Source organism: Rattus norvegicus, chromosome 19 (assembly GCF_021556685.1).
Source record: "Rattus norvegicus strain SHRSP/BbbUtx chromosome 19, alternate assembly SHRSP_T2T, whole genome shotgun sequence".
NCBI lineage: Eukaryota > Metazoa > Chordata > Mammalia > Rodentia > Muridae > Rattus > Rattus norvegicus.
In genome coordinates this window covers 55,663,706-55,683,827 of record NC_141552.1, presented here as the reverse complement: position 1 = coordinate 55,683,827, position 20,122 = coordinate 55,663,706, and the positions used below count along the sequence as shown (strand labels likewise).

Genomic DNA, 20,122 nt, shown 5'->3' with positions numbered 1-20,122 from the left:
GTCCTCCAAACTAGGTAATATTCTTCAGCCACTTCTCCTTCATAAAAAGCTATCACTTCTAACTTTTAAATATCTATTTTTATTTTTTAAGTTGTGTGCGTGTGTGTGTGTGTGTGTGTGTGTGTGTGTGTGTGTGTGCCCACTGAGGCCAAAGGAGGGTGTCTGATCACCTAGAACTGGAGTGAAAGACAGTTTCGAGCCACTTAATGTGGGCACAGGAAACTGAACTCAGATCCTTAGCCAAGAGCAATAGGTGCTCTTAACCACTGAGCTATCTCCCCAACCCTTGGTTTCACTATCTTTTATCAATAATAGGTGCTCAGAAATCCTTTCTTTTTTTCTATGTGAGTTGATCATTTTAAAAACTCTAATTTGAAAAATTCCATCTTAAAAACTCCTGCATGAAGTATGAGAAAGGAGATGAATTTGGGTAACCTACGCAGTGTTTTCAATTGGAAGTCTAGAGCAGATTCTGAAAATACTCAAACTTGACAAGTCAAAAAAAAAAAAGAGTGTTCTGGATGTTATGATGGGTGAAGAATGTGCTGTTAATAGCCATCATTATAACAGCAAGTCTCTGGAGTTGGCTTACAGCCATTCTTTGTGTCTTCTGTTGCTGGGAAATACACAACAACACCTTGACCAAAGCAATTTATGAAAGAAAAGGTATATTTGGTTCAGAATTTGAGGGATAGTCCATCATGGCAGGGAAATCAAAGCAACCAGTCAAATTGAAGTCACTGGCCACATCACATCTGCAGTCAGGAGGTAGAGAAGGATGAACACTTGTCTTAGCCTTTCTCCTTTCTCTGCAGACTAGGATTCCGTCGTAGGGAATGGTGTCACCCACAGTGGAAAGTTCTTCACACCTTAGTCATAGATCCCGAAAAACAAAGGCTGCTGGCCTGTATATTTCAGAGGGCACTAACTTCTCATAGCTGCCAAGGCACATGCTCTTCCAGAATGTACTAATATTCACTTTCATATCATGATTCCGTTCATCATAGCTGCTCTGATTGGTGTAGAAAGACTGCCTAGTGCCAACACACGCACCCCTTTCTTCCTAATGCCCTCTGGACTCTTCCCAATAGCTTGGTTTCTGTATGGGTGAAGATTAGATTTGCTTGACAGTGGCTACGAGTTTTGCCCTTGAGTTTTAGCAACTGATGTGTGTGTGTGTGTGTGTGTGTGTGTGTGTGACTAAAATGTATACTCTTTAAAGCTTCCCTTCTACACCCAAGCTGTCTGTTCCCATATAATTTTTGTATTTGTGTGAATGTGTTTATGTCCATGTGTCATACAGCATACGTAAATGCAGCATATGCACACAAGTTCGTGGTGTCATAGCTGGAGGAGGTCAGAGGAAGGCTTTGGATGTTCTGATTGGTTTTTCTACCTTACCCATTTTGGGAAAATGTCTCTCACAGAACCAGGAGCTAGGCTGACAGCCAAAGTCCCCAGTGATCCCCTCATTTCTAATACCCCCAAATAGCACTAGGGTTACAAGCATATGCACAGCCACCCTGGGCTTTTTGTTAGTGTTGGGATCCAAATTCAAGTCCTCCTACTTGCTCAGCAAGTCCTCTTACCCACTGAGCTGCCTCTGTGGTGCCGTAATTTAAGACGCTGTGACATTGCATCACGTTTAGGACAATGGTGTTTTCTTATTCCTGTTAAAGAACAAGAATGTGTTTCATTATTCTGTGTAGAACCATGATATATTCATACAACCAGTTATGGATGAAATATTATTAAATTCATAAGGTGCCAGCGTTCTTCCTACTGGGATCTCTGTGAAGCAGTTATTTCTCCGCAAGGGTTGAGACCAGAAATCTTCATGTTTGTAAATAGGCAACGAGGTCGGAATTCAAAGTTGGAGGTTAAAACCTACCTTACCATTGAGTTTACAGAAACAAGCAGTTGCTTCCTTTTTTTTTTTTTTTTTTTTTTTTGGTTCTTTTTTTCGGAGCTGGGGATTGAGCTTCCTTTTTACATAAGCTCAGAAACTGGGTTACACTTGGAGTTCATGGTGCAAGAAAGTGCCCTAAAACCACCCCATTCTTTGATCCTGGTTGGACATCTCGCTTCTGCTGAGCAGGAACACAGGTATGTAGACTAACCTATGCACTTAGCCATCAACACAATTGGAAAATTGAATACCCGGTGTTTCGGCAGCTTCGAAAGACTTAAGCCACTAGTAATTAAAATGGGAAAGTGCTTGTGTACATGAAAAGGCAGGATGGCTTTTTTGTTTTGTTTTGTTTTTAAGGTCTATTTTGTTTTCAAGTATGCAGGTATATCCCTCCGTAAGTTTAAGAGCTAGTGGCTGCAGTGCCCATGGAAGCTGGAGAGGGCATTGAACCCCCTGGAGCTGGAGGTACCAGTGAGCCTTCTGACACGACTGACAGGCTCTGAACATGGGTCCTTTTAAAGAGCACTACAGGGTTCTTAACCACTGAGCCATCTCACTAGCCCTGGTAGATAGACTTTTAATTGGAAAAGTCAGTCGTTATATGTTAATTTTCCCAAGATAGTGTGTGTGTGTGTGTGTCTGTGTGTCTGTCTGTGTGTTTGTGTGTCTCTGTGTGTGTGTGTCTGTGTGTGTCTGTGTGTGTGTATGTGTGTGTCTGTGTGTGTGTGTCTGTGTGTGTGTATGTGTGTGTCTGTGTGTGTGTGTGTCTGTGTGTGTGTCTGTGTGTGTGTGTGTGTGTGTGTGTGTGCATGCGCACGCCTGCAGGCACACTGACATTTGTGCTGTGTAGTGCCTGCGGAGGCCAGAAGAGGGAGAGTGTGTCAGGTCACTGGAGCTGCAGATGGAGGCGATTGTGGACTGCTGGGTGTGGGTGCTGGTCCTGAAAACCAAACCATGGTCCTCTAAATCAGTACTCGCTCTTAGCGGCTGAGCCTTGTATCCAGCCCCTGTATCTTGGTCTTAAAACCCCTTTCTAATTATGCTTGTTGTCTGAAGATAGCAGTTCATGATTCTCAAAAAACAATTCACAGATTGTCTAGCTTGGAGAAGGTTGTGTTTAAGTTTTAAACAAAATTTTACACACACACACACACACACGTATTAGATTATTTTGCAAATTTTTCCAATAAGATCCATATGTGAAAATTCCCTGGTACTTTATTGAGACTCTTCAAAATTCTGTATAATCTTTTGGTTTCTTAATATGCATATTAAAACCCAGATCATTTTATCATTGTGTATGCAGCACTCCCCATACTGAGTCACCTCCTGCTGGAGGTTGTAAATTTTTAGAGGCATAAACCATGATTCTCCTTAGTCAATAAAACTGCAACATCTGCATGTTACTAAAACTATAGTAAACCCTTAAGAAATATATGCAAATATTTTTCAAAATGGGAAGCCTTGGTTGCAAACAAAAGAAATTGATGCTGGTCACCAAAAGCAATAAAAAATATAAATAATGCTGACTCTACAGGATCCTCAAGAGCATAGGTTAGAAAACAGAACAGAATCCAAAGCTGGCCATAGGAGATAATTAAGAGCTGCTTGTTTCTCTTGTGTGAACCTCAGGAGTACCAGAGCTAGGCAGGAAGGAAGCCACAACCAAACCTTGGCGACGTGCCCACATGCTAGCTGTCAGGCCCCCAAGAAGGGAAGTGTGGCTCCTCCCAGCAGCCATATTGGTAAGCAACCCTCTGCTTTTTGTCAGGGATTGATTATAAGCCAAGATAGGGTCAAGTTTTAGAAGGCAAGAATTTATATATTTGACTATCCACTCCTTCTCTAGATTATGCATCCAATAGAGACTATTCCTCTGAATGTGTGGGATCAATTTCACTTTTACGGGTATATATAATTCATGTACATAATATGTATAATGCATATCTATCATATTTAATTTATATATAGTGGTTATATAGTAACTTAGTCATGTTTATTTAGTTTGTAGAGAGGCATTGGCCAAGCCCACGGAGATCAGAGGGCAACCTAAAGAAGCTGGTTCTGTCTTCCTAACATGTATGTTCCAATATGGAACTCAGGATGTCAGGCTTGGTGGGAATGCCTTTACCCACTGTGCCTGGAATATATGCTTGCAAATAAAATGGTGCATCTGTCCTCTTGGAAGAGGGCCCCGTCTGTGTAGAATGTCTTTGTCTGCTCTTCCTGCAGAATCGGTGTGTCTATCTCCTTTTACCTGGCCCTCGGATGCTACGTCAATACGGTACATGCCCCACAGAGGCAATCATCGTCCGCTCTGTTCTATAGATATTGGTGAAGGCTTAGACTTCTTGCCGTAGCTTCTTACACTAGCTCAATCCAAAACATTCCAATATTTTGGTATAGAAAGTATCGACTTCTACTAAATTGTTTTTTATGAGAAATATGTTGTGGTAAAAAAATCCCAGTTTATATATAAAAAAAGTCTTTTTAGAAAATGAGAAAAGAAAACAAGGACTTCCTATTTTCCTTACGTCGCTGCTTGGATGGGTGAAGCCTTTGTCAGGAGTAAATGCCGCTCCCTATGAGTTTAGTTCTGAGGGAAAAGCTCATAAGATAATAGGAAGTAGTCACCCTCTCCTGCACTGTTCTTAAATTCTGACTAGCTTTAACGGGATGGGGTGAATTAATTTTCAGGGCTCTCCTTTCTGATTCTTCAGTGTACTCTCAGTGCCTTACAGATCTTTGAAGTAATAAATTTATAGCTTAGCACCATTTACAAAGTAATCAGCTGGATTAGAACACATGACAACAAGAGGCTGACAACCAATAAACAATCAACTCCCTCACCCGGAAGTCGCTCCGAATCCACATCACCGTCACTGCGTCTTGTTAGGATGCAGATGCTATTTCCAAATAATTACTTAGCTAAAAGCAAGGTAATACTATAAAACATTCAAAGTTAAAAAAAAAAACCATTGAAGAAACATCATTTAAAATGGCATAATGTTCGATTATGTGAGAAGTTTATAAAGATTAAGCCTCAAAAAAATTTGCTCCGTATTTTATTTCATTAAAAACCTTCTGTTTAGGTGGCCACGATGATACATGTAACCCTTGTATGACTTCCATGTGCATGCTATGGTATGCAAACATACATATATAAACACACGTACACGCACGAGTGCACGCACGCATGCACTCACACATAGAAATAAAGTAGTATAATTATTTTTAAACTTTTGATTAATCTAAAGTATTTATAATCCTGTGTGATAAAGACAACTTAAACAACAATTGTGTAAATTTTAATTTTTTAACTTTTTAAAATTTTTACGTATTTGAGTACTTGCCCTCACCGTGTGCATGCAGTACCTGTGGAGGCCAGAAGAGGGCTCAGAACCCCAGGAGCTGCAGTTCCAGACAATTGTGAGCCACCGTGTGGGTGCTGAGAATCTAATCGGCTGAGAATCTCTGGACGAGCAGGAAGTCCTCTCAACCACTGAACCATCTCTCTAGATCCTAAGTTTCGGACATTTAATATTTTTTCCAACTCTGTGTCGCCCTGTATACTTAGGCAGACTTAAATGGAGAACAAGAATAATCGCAGGACCTACATGTCAGGGCCGTTGTGAAGGCTGAGGGAGAGAACGCGTGAAGATATTAACGTATATATCTTGATACAACATGGAAATGTGCAATTCCTCCAGCTGCCTTTGAGAGTAAACACACTTTAGGATTTTTGGCTTAGAATTTTATATACACCTATGACCATTGTAGTGACATCTACCGTGGAAGGTTCTAGATTTCATAAAGCAAAGGAGCTGTGTTAAAAATCTATCTGGGACCAGAAGATCGTTCCTAGAGTTAGAGCAAAGCTGAGTGAAAGAGAAAGTCTCTGGTTTGTATCGCAACAATGAGACCAAGCATTTTATGAGTCTGAACATATGGAGAAATTTTAGCAAATGAACTTTTTATCTTAAAAGTTAATAGATTCTCCGCGTGGAGCAATGCATTAGTGAGGCCATTATCTGGGAGAGATTAAAGAATAAAAACACAAATAAATGGAACTTATGCATGAGAGAGAAAGAGATAGCAGAAGAAAGAAGGAAGGGGAAAGGAGAAAGAAGGGGAGGGGCAGAGGAGGAGGAAGGCATTATCAGAAATGTGCGCAGGGAAAGACGGGATGGATGAGCAAACCTAATTCAATAGGGTTTCACGTAACGTTCAATATATGAAACTTCACCACCAAAGTCATGATCTACAAGGATTTCTAGGCCCTGGGCCCAGATTCTGGGCTTGAGTAGGTTCCCCAAGTTTGTGTTTCTAAGAACTTCCCAAGGCGTGCCCCTGTTTCTGCTCTAGGAAACCACATTTTAAGAACAACCCGCCAATGTTTTAACAGACTGACACCAGCTGCTGAAGTCACCTGCTTGACAAATGACTCTAACACAGTCTCATTCTGTAGCCCCAGCTAGCCTGGAACTCTGCCTGTCTCCGCCCTCGCCCCGCCCCCAGCCCCGCCCCCCGCCTCTGCCTCCGCCTCCACCTTTCTATCTAAGGACAGGATCAAAAGCATGTGCTACCACATCCAGCATCAAACACAGTATTTTAATGAACAATATTTATGAGATTCAGATTTTCTTGTGATTTCATCAAGTGTTATTAAATATTGGCTCTAAGTACTTTATTATTATCCATGCAATTGTCTCATACAGAAAGATCTCTTTCTCCAATACATGGGTCCTGGAATCGATTGAGGGATCAAGGACAGCTGAGTGTAAAGTTCCTTTACTGGACAAGCCATCTTACTGCCCTAAAGTCAACCGCTTCAATTCACACACACACACACACACACACACACACACACACACACCCCTCCAAATCATGACCAGTGTCAAAAGCCTCTATGGCTCTAGTTCTTCAGATCACAGATAAATCAAGTGTAATAGCCTTTCAGAGAGTTCATTTTCTCCGCTATTTAAGCCAAATACAAATATTAGTTGAACACACCTATGCTCACACGAAGGAGGCTAAATGAGGCTAGGAAGTGGGGAGGAAGTTAATCCATGTTCGGAACAAAGTTCATCTGTTCTGTAAGCCTCTAAGAACCACTCAACAGAAATTGCATAATCTTGCATAATAGCAGATCAACGGAACACGAGTTTGCTGACCTAGCATTTAACTCTCGCAGAGCAATTATTAGGAAAAGTTCTGCTAGCTAGCAAAATTAATGTCGATACAGTATTTAGATTTTTTTAACCTGGTAAATGAGTTTCGGTGGTAGCAGATAAGACACACTTGCAGGCACGTATGCACACCTATGCACGTGCATGCCTACACACACACACACACACACACACACACACACGCTTTACTTCTATGACAAAGTTTCACTTTTCAACCTCCCTAACAACTCTCTTTTCACGTTACAGTTGGTTCAGCTATTCAAATTGGTGTTAACTAACGATTAAATGCAAAATTCTCTTTCTCCCACTATACCAATGTTAGTAGCAATTATTTTTCTACTTTTCAGAATTTCAATGTCACAATACATGTGCCCTTAAAGAAGGCCTGGGGCTGATGAAGTAGCTTAGCAGGTAAAGGTGTTTGCCACCAAATATGTACCCGAGTTCAATTGCCAGAACTCACATTGTTGAAGGAAAGGACTCCTGAAAGTTGTTCTCTGACCACACTTTCATTGTGATACACACTAAATGAACAAACACATAAAGTAACAAACTGATAACAATGTTTTCAGGTAGTGCTTGATGACATCAGATACCCCTTCAAACTCTGATGTGTTATCTAAGTTGATAGTTTTACCAATTGCATTTCAATCATGAAAACAATCGGCCGGCAGAGCAACAAATAATAGAGAGATCCGACTCTTGCCTGGCCTAGTGATGTGCACATGCAATCTTAGTGCTTGTGGCACTGAGGCAGGAGGATTGCCCTGAGTTCCAGACCAATCTGTGACACATAGCAGATTCAGCCAACCAGGACCACAATGGCACCCTGTCTCGAATGAAAACAGGTGACCGTATAGGAGAAAGATGGGTGGGAAGATTAGGCACTCCGTTTTAGTTTTATCTTGTTTTGTTTTTCTCGTCAGTCAGGTAATGTGCCCATGTCATAACAAGGTTTAGTGGGCAGCACATGTCACACAATGGCATGAACACCCAATCATCACGCTTTATGAACCGAAAGGATCTCCGTTTTAGTTTTAACCTTTTGTTTGCGTGTGTATGAGCTCTTGCTTTGCTCTTTGGCCTGCAGCTTTCTGTAACGAGCGCAGTATCTCCCACATGCTCGACAGCTACTCTACCATTCAGCCGTGTCCCAAGACTTCTCTGCTTGTTTGTTTTTACTCGGGGTCATACCAAGTTGTCCAGCCGGGCCTAGAACCCACCCTGTGGTACAGGCAGGCTTTGAACTAGGAATCTCACTGCCTTGGACTAGCAGCGATTACAAGCCTGTGCTGCTGGCTTACCTGTCCATTTTTGAGATCAGGCTTTGCTAGTGTAGCCCCATACATCCTGCATCTGCCTTCCAAGTCCTAGGCTTGCAGGCATGCACAACCACGCCCAGCTAGAAACCCCGCCCCTCTGGATCTTAAAACATGGATGCCAGCATTGGCCCTGCCCTTCTGCCGCATCATTTCTTAAACGATCTTTCTGAATAGATCAGAATCTGCAGGTGCTCAGAAACCACAGCTGGCTCCTTGATTACCAAATGACATTCAAGTGCCTACCAGAGACAGCCTGACCAGGTCTCGTCAATACAATCTCCACACCTTAATCTCCTTACATCCTCATACTTCCAGGACCCATCCGACGTCCTTTTCCTTCGTCAAGGGTCCTCTTCCACATCTTTGCCAGCCCTGAGTTTCTCTCTCTACAACTCATACTTGTGTCTCTGATTATTTTAATCTGTGTCAGTGTAGCTCACAGATCTTCCTGAGGTCGGCATGGAACAATTGCTTCACGGCCTGGTAGCCGTCTCCTCAGTCTACCTGTGGGAGAAAGACTGGGCGCAAGGAGCTGGCCCACTGGTGGGTTAGTGAAGTCTAAATGAGATGAGAGGGCAGAGAAGGGAGCTCAAGGCTGTGCTTTAATGTGACTGATTACAGGGATCAGAAGAAGAAACAATGATCTCGAGGATTCCTAGAATGGACTCCATTGCTAAGCCGATCTGTCTTTATGTAGGAGATTGTCTTACCCCAAACCTACAAGTCTACATTTTAATTCTTTAGGAAAAGTCCAACTCCCACTATCATGAGGTAACTCAACCCCAGTTTCTTCCTCCCTTCCACTCTGTACCAGAACAGCCTATGGACACAATAGCCTAGTGGTAGCATGAGTTTTGTTTTTGTGTGTCATTTGTTTAAAGTTTGAGGCTTTTACTTAGGGCCTCGATTACTGTGACAAACACTATAACCAAAAGCAAATTGAAGAAGAAAGACTTTTTCATATCACAGTCCTTCATTTAAAGAGGTCAGGAACTCAAAGCAGGAACCGGAAGTCAGCAACTAAGGCAGAGGCCATAGAGGGACACTGTCCACTGACTTGTTCCTTGTGACTTGATCAACCTGCCTTTCATATAGATCACAGGACCACTCACCCAGGGGTGGCAAAAACCCACAATGAACTGGGCCCTACCACATCAATCAAGAACAATACACCACGGGCTTGCCTATAGGCCAATATGGTAGCGGCATTTTCAGTTGGGGTTCCTTCTTCCCAAATAACGCTAGGTGGCGTCGTTGACATCAAACTAGCCAACACTGAGGTCTTACTATAAAACGTAAAGCTCGTTTGGACATGAGCAGGATCTCTCAGTTTTCGTTGGTCCCGAGTCATTCTGGAGGTTCAAAAGAGACTCCAACACACATTGCATATCATTGAGTTATTTTCACACAAGAGGGAGGTGATCCTTAAGTCCTACCAAACAACCTCCGCCGTCTTCCCATGTTTACTCCAGGCAGCGTGTGTATGTGCACAGCCATTGATCGACTCAACGATGCCTTTGGAAACTTCCCGCCTCACCTCACTGAGATCAGCTGAGACCAAGAAATCACACCAAACGCAACTGTAAAGTGTGCAAAGATCCCCTAACTGGGGGACATCACCGGGCTCCAAGGGTCATAGGGGGCATTCCAAAGAAAAGTGACTCTAAATTCTATCCGGGGCATTAAGTATTGATTAGGTAAAGGAGGAAACTTTGTGACGAGAGGAAGCCTCTTTTAAGACTTAGAATTGTTTCAGAGTGCATCGGCAACATGAAACAGATACAGGCAAATCCATCAATCATACAAAATGTAATTCCAATAACATCTCCCCATGATGGCTCATTTTAAAAAGCACATTCAGAAGACTGGGCAGGCTGCCCATGGGCCTTCTGCACTCTCTCTGTTCCCTAGACCCAATCCTAAGGGTAGCCCCACACCTCCTGGGATCCCCCAGACCATCCCCTCTGTGGCCTCCCCTTTTCCCTCTCCAACATCAGCAAGAATTCCCTATGATCACCCAAGCAGGCCACTGAAACTGGCAACACACTCTTAAAATCCAGAGAAACTAGAAACCGAGGAACAGAACATCCACCCAACAAAGAGAAACCCAGAAATCAGCATCTAGACCTATAATCACTCCAAACTTAGATTCCTGGATACCATTGTCAGAACACAATCAAAAACAGCCAGGGCAACATGCCTGGCTATCCTGCCACAGAAGGCCCTACTATTCCAATATGGCTGACGCAGAAAAAGAAGGTCTTAACACCGACTATATGAAGATGATGGAGGTCCTTACAGAGGAAATGGATAAATCCATTTATGAAAGCCAGAGAAACGCCAAGCAAACAATTAAAGGAAATTAATAGATTCCTTAAAGAAAGCTAAGGGGTTGATGGAAATTAATAAAACTGTTTAAAACCTGAAAATGTAGATAGAAATAATAATAATAATAATAATAATAATAATAATAATAATAATGCTACAAATTTAGGGATTCTAGAAATGAAAAACTTAGGAATGGAATGGGAACATGAACTAAAGGGAGAAGCTTGCTTCATCAACAGAATACAAGAGATGAAAGAGAGACTCTCAGGCATTGAAGATAGAATAGAAGGAATAAATTCATAAATCAAAGAAAAATGTTAAATCTAAAGAATCCCTGTCATAAGACACCCAAAAACTCTGGGACATTATGAAAATGCCAAACCTAATAATAATAGGAATAAAGGAAGTAGGAGAATCCCAGCTCAAAACCTGGAAAATATTTTTAACAAAATCGTAGAAGAAAATTTTCCTAATATACAGGGCATGTCTATAAAGGTACAAGAAGCATACAGAACACTAAATAGATTGTACCAGAAAAAAGTTTTCTCTCCTCATAATAATCAAAACACTAAACGTACATAACAAATAAAGACTATTAGACACTGCAAGGGGAGACGACCAAGTAACACAAAAAGACCTATTAGAATTACACCTGAGTTCTCCATGGAGATTTTAAAAGCCAAAAGGGCCTGGACACACAAAAATGCTGCAGACTCTATGAGACCACAGACACTAGCCCGGACTACCATACCCAGCAAACTTTCAATTACCATAGATGGATAAGATAAGACATTTCATGATCAAGAGAAATTTAAATAATATCTATCCACAAATTCAGCCCCGCAGAAGATACTAAAAAGAACTCTCCAACCCAAGGAGTTTAACTATACCCATGAAAACACAGAAAATAAATGTTCTCACACCAACAAAACCAAAAGAAGCACACACACACACACACACACACACACACACACACACACCACCACCACCACCACCACCACCACCACCACCACCACCAATTAAAAAAAAAGAAATTAACTATCACTGGTCATTGATATCTCTCAATAACAATGGTTTCCATTCCCCAATAAAAAGACACAGACTAACAGAATGAATGTGAAAACAGAACCCACCTTTTATCACATCTAAGAAACATACTTCAGCACCAAGAATAGATATTATCTCAGGATAAAGATGGGAAAAAGATATTATGAGCAAATGGACCTAAGAAGCAAGCTGATACATCTATTTTAATACCTAACAAAATAGACTTTGTACCAAAACTAATCAAAAGAGATAGAGAAGGGTATTACAGACTCATCAAAGGAAAAATCCACCATCATGACATTTCAATTCATAATATCTATGCCCAAAATACAAGGACATCCAGGTTTGTAAAAGAAACACTAGTACAGCTTAAATCACATATTAATCTTCACACACTGATAGTGGGGGACTTCAGTTTCTCATTCTCTCCAGTAGACTTGTCTTCCAGACAAAATCTAATCAGAGAAAAGCTAGACCTAACAGATGTTATAAACACAGTGTCCCTAACAGATATCTACAGAACATTTCACCCAAATACAAAGACAAAAGAATATACCTTCTTCTCTGAGTCTTGTGGAACTTTCTGTAAAAATTGATATATACAGACACAAAGCAAGTCTCAACAGATGCGAGAAAATTAGCATAGCCCCCTGCATCCTATCAGACCACTAGAGATTAAAGTTAGATTTCACCAACAATAGAAACAGCGGGAAGCTTGCAAACTCGAGGAGACTGGACAACGCTCTACTGAGTAAAAAGTGGGTCCAGACAGAAATAAGAAGGAAATTAAAGAAGTTTCTAGAATTCGATGGAATGATTGCACAGCACACCTAATTTTTATGGGACACAATGAAAGCAGTTCTAACAGGGAAGTTCAAAGCACAGCACTGAGCGCCTTCATAATGAACTTACTGGGGTCTCACACTCGAGACTTAACAGCTCTAGAACAGTGGCTCCCAACCGTCCTAATGCTGTGACCCCTTAATACAGCTTTTCATGTTGTACTGACCCCAAACCATAAAATTATTTTTGTTGCTACTCCATAATGGTAATTTAGCTATTGTTAGGAATTATAAGGCAAAATCTATGTTTTCTGATGCTCTGAGGTGACTCCTGTGAAAAGGTTATTCAACACCCCAAAGGGGTCGAAACCCATATATTGAGAATCACTGTTCTAGGGGAAAAAAAGAAGAAAAAGTAAACATACCAAAAAGCTCTAGGCAGCAAGAAAAAAAAAATCAAACTGAGGACTTGAATCAATGAAACTGAAACAAAAAGAACAATGCAAAGAATCAATGAAATAAGAGTTGGTTCATTGAGAAAATCAACAATATAGGCAAACCACTCTCCACATTAACTTAAAGACATAAAAAGAATATCTAACAAAATCTGAAACAAAAATTTAGGAACATAACAACAGTCACTGAGAAAATCCAGAGAATAATAAGGGAATACTTTAAAAACATATACTCTACAAAACTGGAGAATCTAAAAGACCTTTTCTCCTAAGGTACCATTTACCAAAGTTAAATCAAGATCGGATAAACAATTTAAATAGACCTGTATCCCCTAGTGTACCAGAAGTGTACTAGAAGCAGTCATTAAAAGTCTCCCAGACAAAATAAAAACCCAGAACCAGATGGTTTTAGAACAGAATTCTACCAGACTTTCAAATAAGAGTTAACATCAATATTTCTCAAATTATTCCACAAAATAGAAACAGAGGGAACATTGCCCAATTCATTTTATGATACCAAAGTTACACTTATACACAAGTGACATACAGATTCAACAAAGAAAAAGAATTACAGACCAATTTCCCTTATGAACATAGATGCAAAAGTCCTCAATAAAATGCTTGCAAACCAAATCCAGGAACAGCAATAATATCATCTACTATGATCAAGTAGGCTTCATCTCAGAGGTTCAAGGATGGTTCAACATATGAAAATCAGTAAATGTAATCCACCATATAAATAAACTGGAAGGAAAAAACACATAGTCATCTTATTAGCTGTGGAAAGGCCCTTGACAAAATCCAATACTATTTCATTAATAAAATTCCAGGAGAGGTTAGGGACATACAGAAGCATAATAATAGCTCTTTACAACAAGCCTACAGCTAACATCAAATTAAGTGGTGGACAGGAGAGGCTGTCCCTTCTCTACATACTTACTCAATTTAGTACCTTAAGTTTTAGCTGGAGCAATAAGACAACTGAAGAAAGCCAAAGGGATACAAACTAGAAAGCAAAAAGTCAAAGTATCATTAATTACAGATGACATGATATTACATTAAAGTGACCCAAAAAACTCTACCAGGGAACTCCTACAAATGGTAAACACTTTGAGCAAAGTGTCAAGACTTTTTTAAAAACTAAACTCCACAAATCTATAGTCCTCCTCTATACAAATGACAAATGGATTGAGAAAGAAATCATGGAAACAAGACCCTTTACAAGAGACTCAAATAATATAAAACATCTTGGGGTAACTCTAACCAAGCAAGTGAAAGATCTATCTGATACAAATTTCAAATCTTTAATGAAAGAAGTTGAGGAAGGTATCATAAGATGGAAAGATCTCCTATGCTCATAGATCTCTGGAATTAACACAGTAAAAACGGCCATCCAAATGCAATCTGTCAATTCAACACAATCTTCATCAATTTTTTTAACACAGTGTTTCTCTGAATAGCCTTGGCTGTCTTAGAACTCACTCTGTACAGGTAGACTGGCCTTGAACTCATGGAAATCCACCTGGCTGTGCCTTCTGGGTGCTGAGATTAAAGGCGTGTGCCACCACCACTCAGTTCTAACACACTTCTTTACAGACCTTGAAAAGACAATTCTCAGTTTCATATGGAAACACAAAACAAAACGGGAAAAGCTAAAGCAATCCTGAACCAACAATAAAACCCGTTGGAAGTGGGACCATCTCTGATTTCAGCTGTAGACATGGTATTGGCACAAAATGCATTCATTGGTCAATGGAATCAAATTGAAGACCCACACATAAATCTATGTACCTGCAGACATCTGATTTTCTTTATAATGAAGCCAGAAATATACATTGAGAAGACCGCATCATCAACAAATGTTGCTGGATGTCTTCATGAAGAAGAATACAAATAAATCCATATTTACCACACTGCACAAACCCTAGTCCAAGTAGATCAAAGACATCAATATAAAATCACATGCACTGAACATGATAGAAGAGAAAGTGGGACTAGCCTTGAATGTGTTGGCACAGAAGACAACTTTCTGAACAGAACACCCATAGAACAGGTATTGAGATCAATAGTTACTTCATGGGACCTCATGAGACTGAAAATCTGTAAGGCAAAGGACACTGTCAATAGGACAAAATGGCAGCCTATAGATAGAAAAAGATTTTCACCAACTCCACATCTGACAGAGGCTAATATCCAAAATATATAAAGAATTCAAGAAACTGGATATCAGAAAACCAAGTAATTCAATTTAAAAACTAAATAGAGAATTGTCAATAGAGGGATCTCAAATAGCCAAGAAACACTTAAAGAAAGGTTCACTAACCTAGATATCCCTCAACTGAAAAATGGATAAAGAAAATGTGGTACATTTATATAATGGATTATTGCTCAGCTGGTTTTTTTATGACACCATGAAATCTTTTCCCATTATGTAGCCAGCCACTTTGACTACATGATGGTATCCTTTGCCGTATGGAAGCTTTTGAATTTCACGAGGTTCCATTTATTAATTGTTGTTCTTAGTGTCTATGCTATTGGTTTTCTATTCAGAAAGTCTTTTCCTGGGCCAATGAGTCCAACTAGTCCCTACCTTCTCTTCTGTCAGGTTCAATGTATGTCCATCCATTTGGAGTTGAGTTTTCTGTAGGGTGATAAGTATGGATCTATTTGCATTCTTCATGTAGACATCCACTTTGATGATCACCATTGGTTGAAGATGCTGTCTTTTCCCCATGTGTATTTTCAGCTTGTCTATCAAAAAGCAGGTGTCCATAGGACTCAAGTCTGGGCCTTTCTTTTATTCCATTCATCAACATGTCTGTTTTTATGCCAATACTATACTATTTTTATTACACAATTTGAGATCAGGAATGGAAACACTGCCAGTAGTTCCATTATTATTCAGGATTGCTTTAACTATCGTGAGTGTGTGTGTGTGTGTGTGTGTGTGTGTGTGTGTGTGTGTGTGTGTGTGTGTGTTTTGTGTTTCTATATGAAGCACAAAACTGTCCAGGTTCTCTAAATAGTTGTGTTGAAATTTTGATGGGAATTGTGTTGACTCTGTAGATTTGCTTTAGTGGGATAGTCATTTTTACTATATTAATCCTACCAATTCAAAAGCACAGTAGGTCTTTCCACCTTCTGATACTTTCTATAATTTCTCTCTTCAAAGATGTAAATGTTTTTATCACACAGGTCTTTCACTTCCTTGGTTAGTTACCCCAATATATTTTTGAGGCTATTTTAAAAGGCATTGTCTCCCTAATTCTTTTTCTTAATACAGCTTGTCATTTGTATCAATTCCAACTGTCCTTCATAATAAAAATCCTCAAGAGATTTGGGATACAAGGAACATGCCTGAAAATAATAGGGATGATTTATAGCAAGCCCATAGACATCAACCTAAATGGAGACAAGCTCAAAGCATTTCCACTAAAATCAGGAACAAGACAAGGTTGTCCACTCTCTCCTTATCTACTCATTATTCAATATAACACTTGAAGTCTTAGCTAGAGCAAGCAGTAAAGCGATTAAAGGAGAGCAAAGGGATACAAACAGGAAGGGATGACGTTAAAGTATTATTTGCAGATGATACGGTATGTATTCATATAGAGAGAGAGCCCTGATCTGACTAGATTTTATTCTCTTCTTCAACAGCCAAGGCCAATTTTCTCTTTAGAACCATTTCCTTGTGATCACACAAGCCTCGATGGTATTTCCTCCCTCTCCCCTCCATCCCTCTTTGGAAAATAACAGAGCAATTGCATACATTTGCTTTAACCTTCTGAAATTATTGAGCGAGAATATTACTCCAAGCACACAGCACTAACTGATAGTCAGAATGCAGTCAGGATTTGAGCTCCTTGAGAAATTTTCATCTCAAAAAAAAAAAAAAAAAAGAAAGAAAGAAAACAAGTTAAATAAGGACTTCTTTCTAGCAATACACGCTTGGATTTCTGAATAGGCTGTAATAATATCATTACATGGACATAATGTCTCCCTTCTGAGTAACCAAAATACAGCCATTGTGCTTTCTTAAAATATTAATTAGGTAGCACTTGATGAAATACATACATACGGAGGACATTCAAAAATAAGCAACGCAGTTGGTAGAGAGGCTATCAAGTAGAAATACAATATAAAGAGGCTCTTCCTGTAAATAAATCTTTAAAGCAATATTCCTTTTGTTATTGGTCTGGCAGAGCTGAAGAATCATTGAGAAAGAGGGTTGGAAAGACTGTGAGAGCCAGAAGAACGGGGAGTTTTCTGTGAGACTGTGTCTCCCAGGAATGTCAGAAGCTGTGCTAATAAGATCTCATCAACATAACTGCTCAGTAATTATGATACCAATAGACATGCTAAGATGAATGACGAAAGGCCCAGGAGTCCTCAACCATACACAAGGAACTATAGGCTACTCAGGAATGCTGAGAGTGGGAGAAATAGTCTTCCCAGGGAAGAGCATGCTAGTTGGTTATCCAATCTGAAATGATCAGTTCTGAAAACACACACACACACACACACACACACACACACACACACGTGAGATCCTCTTTGGATGTGCTGGCCGCCAACCAAGCAGATATTTCATGGGTAAGTGTTCCCTAGGCCTTCCCCCTTGTCCTTCATCATAGACTTTTAGCTCATGAGGCTTTCCCCATACCATTCAATCTATGCTTGTTTTCAAACCGTTCATGTTGATCATCACTTTTGTCCCAGAACACCACAACATTGAATTCAAGTAGTGTCAAAAGGGCATACCAAGATGGCAATAATTGCACATCTTGATGGATGTAATTTCTCTAATTTCATACAAATCCCTCTAAACGTTGGATTTCTCTCATAGTCAGGCAGAAATGTGACAATAGTGCCCAATGAAGTGGCCAGCTGAACAAAAGCATGATTAGATCCTCCTGGCTTGCCCTACCCTGAACCAATGACCAAAGAGTATAACCACCCTGGGATATCCAGTTACAAGCTAATGGACTCTCTGCTTGCCTGGCCCTGTGGACCATAATCTTTCCCCACCATTGGCCTGGTCCTACCTGCTTAGACTTCTAGCAGAACTGAGGAATTACTCATTATCTACCAAGAAAAGCTTTAACCTTGTCCTGACATCTGTTCCAGCACATTTGAGCACTCACTCAGTCAGCTGTCTATAAATAAAATTTGTGCCCTTATACCCTACATTTATAAACCAATATATAAATTATTTCTCCTTATCTAGCAAGCCAGGAAAATTTATGCCCAGAGCCTAAAAGTACCCTAACTAAAATTAAATTGTCATGTGTGCATATGTGCATACTTCCTGTTAAATAATTATGCAATTCTACCATAGTTCTTTTTATAATGCATTAGGATTCCTGGGGATTTTTTTGAGATTTTCTAAATTTTCTTTCTTCTTTATGTCTGGGTATATCTGTGTGTGTATATGTGCGTATTTGTGTATATATGAACTTATATGTCTAGTATCTATGAAGGCCAAAAGGGGTATCAAATCCCCTCGGACAGGAGTTACAGATGAGCTAAAGGTAGTATGAATATCCTTAGCATGAGACACGTATGTGTTTATGCAGTGTTGGTATTTTTATAAGTTACTTCCTTGGGACAATATACGTACTACAAAACTTATGGTCAGAGCTCAAGTCACAATTATTTATTTTATATTCGTTTGGATGACTACTTAATCATGCTATGACTCCCTTAAGCTTCATGAGGACCTACATTCTTTTTTCCCCCATCTCTGCCTCTGTTTAAACTCTTTAAGTAGTATCTGGCTTGTTGAAGTTGTTCAACACACATTTTTAGGCTACTGTTGTGTTTAATTACAATGGTGAGTGCTTTTATAATTAACATAATAATATTTGAAGCAATTCTATTCAAAAAATACTTGGAGCATGAATACATAATTTGAGAAACCCATTATGGTCCCTCTTGATTTTTTTTCTAGACACTGATTGCATTCAAGTTTCATTTCAGGTATTTTGTAAAGTACTTGGGTATTTTATATACCTTGAAAAATGCATAGACATATCATTACATTCTCAAAGCACTGATTTATGTCACGCTTCTAGTTGGCTTTTTATCACTGTGATAAAATGTCCCGATGAAGAACAACTTGAGGAGGAAAAGTCTTCTTGTTTCAGCTTCTAGGGTATAGTCCATCCTCAGGGACACCAAGATAAAGCTTGAGATGGGAACTGAAACAAAAGCCATAAAGGAATACTTCTTTGATGTTTTACTTCCCTTGGCTCACCCAGTTTTCTTATACAACAGCCCCGCGTGCTTAGGAACAGTGCTGGTAACAGTGGACTGAGCTCTCCATGACAATCAGCAATCAAGAAAATGCCCCACAGGTGTCTATAGAACAATCTGATGGAGGCGGTTCTTCAGTTGAAGTCCCTTCCTACTGGGTGTGTACAGTTGCCTCAGAAGGACAGCCATCACAGTCAGCCAACTCCACTGGGGGCAAGTTTGAACTCACAGTAAAAGACATTTACCAATGCCTGGAGATACTTTCTGTTAACAAGGTCTCAATACAGGAGTAAATAAATCTAGTGCACTGGTTCTCAACCATCCTTTCACAGGGGTCACCTAAGACCATTGGAAAACACAGATATTGGTATGATGATTTATAACAATAGCAAAATTGCAGTTATGAAGAAGCAGCAAAATAATCTTATGGTTGGAGGCCACACATATAAGGACCTGTATTAAAGGGTTACCACATTAGGAAGGTGAGAGCCACTGGGCTAGTGGGTGGTCATTAGGGATGCTGTTAAAAGTCAGACATGGTTACTGATTCTTTTAACCAGCGCCTAGAAAACTGAGATTGGAGAGTCTTCCATTTGGGATCAGGCTAGGCCCAAGTAATGAATTCAAAGAGGCCTGCCTTGGCTACACAGTATAATCTTATCTCAAAAACAAGATGAATAAGAATGCTGTTCAGAATCCCACAGTGAATGGGTGAAACACTGGAGAGGGGCTACATGGTGGCGAGAACTTGCTGCTCTTGCAGGGGACTAGAGTTCAATTCTTAGCACCAACAGAGTGGCTCACAACCATCTCTAACTCCAATTCCAGGGAA

General features: G+C 40.0%; 1 non-coding gene across 1 annotated transcript; it reads right to left on the bottom strand.

The window, feature by feature from the left end:
- Positions 1-8,021: 8,021 nt before the first annotated feature.
- On the bottom strand, positions 8,022-8,125 carry LOC120098710 (small nucleolar RNA U13). The gene has a single exon (XR_015644494.1). It is a non-coding gene; the product is annotated as a small nucleolar RNA U13 (small nucleolar RNA).
- Positions 8,126-20,122: the final 11,997 nt, after the last annotated feature.